At 49.4% G+C, this 2812-nt stretch overlaps 1 long non-coding RNA gene across 1 annotated transcript; it reads left to right on the top strand.

Moving 5' to 3' along the window:
• The first annotated feature begins 323 nt into the window (after positions 1–323).
• On the top strand, positions 324–2544 carry LOC122380014. The gene is made up of 2 exons (XR_006256270.1): positions 324–548; positions 2023–2544. It is a non-coding gene; the product is annotated as an uncharacterized LOC122380014 (long non-coding RNA).
• The last annotated feature ends 268 nt before the right edge of the window (positions 2545–2812 follow it).

The following is a 2812-nucleotide window of genomic DNA, read 5'->3' as shown; positions in this document are numbered from 1 at the left end:
TTTGCAATTAAGCTGGTAGGTAATAATTTTTCAGTGCTCGCAGTGCGCATAAGTACCTTGACCTAACATGATACACTCAACAAATAAAATGTTTAGAGAAAGCACGCAATGTAAACAAACTAGTGCTACAATGGCAAATTGAAATATAAATGAGCTCTTTAGGTACTTTTTATCATTAAAATTTAAATTGTATATAGTATGGTCACATACTGTGGGCTGGGTTCATCTCAGTCACGTTGCAATGTTATCAGAGCTGTAAAAATGAAAACAAATGTTTTTGCATGGTATTATTGTTTATTTTCAAATTGGTCACTAAAGTTATTTCATGGGTAGGTGCTTACTGCTAATCTTCTTCAAATTTATTTATTAGTTGCTCGTACTGTCAGCATTATGTTAGCCAAATTTGTTTGTGCTGAGAGTTTTCTGTTTACAGGAAGCTGAGGCGAGGGCAAGTAGGTCCCTGAGGAGGACCATGCAAAGGAGGTCAAGGAGATTCTGGGGGCAGCCTGCGAGCAACCTCTAGACCAGCCAGCAGGGACCTCTGACAAGTAAGTCTAATGGTTAATGTCTTCACTCACATTAAAAGTGCTCACAAATATCCATCAGTGTTAGAAATCCTGGCCCGTCTTGAGCGACACCATTTTAATTCCCATTGGTAAAATGCATCAAAACATTCTTTTTGCCATGAGTAATGGTAACTTTTTGTCGGCATAAGGCCGCCACTCAATCCAATAAGGTGATGTCTCAAGTCACATCCACTAAATGTTCTGATAATGACCTATGCTGGTCCTAACTAGTGCTTAGAAAAAAAAACTGAGTTGTTTCAGTCTTGGTTGATGTTTGAACAATTTTATACGCAGTGTTTTTTTTCCTTCTGAAAAGTGCCATGCTAATCACGAGCGAATTCGGGGGGCAGTCGCCAAACGAGGCTTAACCCTCGCCGGCACAGGGGGGGGGGGGGGGGGTTGATGCAACCCCCCCCCCAGGGTTTTTCGCGAATAACTCGCGTAAAAAGCGGCCGATCGCGACGAAACTTTCAGTACCCTCGCATTGACCAATTTTACACCTACCCTGAAAATTTCATGACCCTGACCCCAATGACCTTTGACCTGTGACCTCTTTTCCGAGACCATGTTTGGCCGGAATCGCGATTCGGCGTATGTCGGCTAACATTAGCCGCGCGTTTGCAAGCTTTTTGTGGTTTCAAACGTTCAAACATGTGATTTGATGTCGCTCCCATACATTAGGGTGGGTGTCAAGGTCACCTGATGGTCAGGTCAGGTCATTGACCTTTGGTGACCTCGGGTGACCTCGGTTCACTTTTTCGAGTTTTACATGTTTCTAGGCTAGTTTTTTTTAGCTGAATTCGAATTTGGCAACCATTTGAACATTTACGAAGTAGTTTTGGTGTCTTCGTAACATGTTACGAAGCTGTCAGAGGCGGTTGACACGTATTACGAATACCCGTCACAACCCCTACCGGTTGACCTGACCTGACCTGACCCGACCTGGTCTAAATGCTTAAAGACATCATCTCTGATCAGAACTAACACGATATTCGTGATCAGCACCCCGGAAAACCACATAGCAGCCACAATTTACGTCTTTCTAACAGGTCCCGATTTTCCCGGTTTTCGGGTCATTGACCTGACCTGGAAGGTCACCCGATGACCTAGGACCTTAAAATTGGGTATCATCGGCTTCGTCTCGTGACGGGCAACACGCTCGTTTTTTCCGCGAAGCTCTAGCTCGGTCAGGGGCCAAACGCGAGGGGGTCGTACCAACCCCCCCCCCCCTTGTGCCGTCGAAGGACGCAAAATGGCCTGTGCCGGCGAGGGTTAATAGTAACGGGAAAATGGATTAATGCAAAGCCAAAGGGCATGCATTTTTCGTTGTCCGCGAAATTTGTCACTTTCAGTGCGTAGACTAGGCTCATTTAAGTGTTAACGTTTTTTTCTTTTGTTGCACAATATTTAATTGTCAATGTCTTTCAAGTGATGTAGCGTAATACTGCTTTCACAGTGCCGCTGCCGGTGTCGACGCTGGCAGCCATGGCCGGCGCCGAGCTGACGAGTTCCAACCTGGAAGCTCAGCGCGAGGGGCTGGCATTTGTTGCCGGCTTCGTGGCATACAAGTGTCACCACATCGACGCCACCCTCGGTAGCCGGTCTCCTGACTTCTCGGGCGCCGCTGGAGACACTGAACACCCTGCCGAACAGCTGAATTGTGACGATCAGCCGAGGCCAGCTGTTTGTTCTGTCACAAGCCTGGATGGCCGCTGTGGAGGAGTTCGAGCGGAACTTCTGCCTGCTGATGGGGGCAAGTGCAGATCAGGGGCCGCGAGTCATATAGCGTCTCAAGCTGTTCATTGCCGTCAAGCAGCCTCAGCTCGGCACCCGCGTGTCCAGGAAGTTGGTGAGCACCCGTCTTCACCTCCCCCTTCGGTCCCTTAGCCTGACTGGACGAGGTCCGGCAGCTGAAAAGAGCCGATAGAAAAGTTGGCCATCATGCAAGGAGCTCTAGGTGAGCTGGTAAACCGGCTCGTGTAGCGACTACGAGTCGGCGTGGTGCTGTGTGACTCGGTGTGGTGCGGCCGGCTCTGTGTGGGTGCTGTGCGACTCGGCATGGTGCCTCCGGCTGTGTGTAACGGCTTTGCGACTCGATGTGGTACGGCCGGCTCTATTGGTGCTGTGCAACTCGGCATGGTGCCTCCGGCTGTGTGTACCGGCTGTGCGACTCGGTGTGGTACGGCCGGCTCTGTGTGGGTGCTGTGCGACTCGGCAATTGGTGCCTCCGGCTGTGTGTAACGGCT

The sequence above is a fragment of the Amphibalanus amphitrite genome, unplaced genomic scaffold (genome assembly GCF_019059575.1).
Source record: "Amphibalanus amphitrite isolate SeventyFive unplaced genomic scaffold, NRLGWU_Aamphi_draft 000089F_arrow, whole genome shotgun sequence".
In the NCBI taxonomy this organism is placed as follows: Eukaryota; Metazoa; Arthropoda; class Thecostraca; order Balanomorpha; family Balanidae; genus Amphibalanus; species Amphibalanus amphitrite.
The sequence above is the reverse complement of the archived record's forward strand: the minus strand, read 5'-3'. Positions and strand labels throughout refer to the sequence as shown.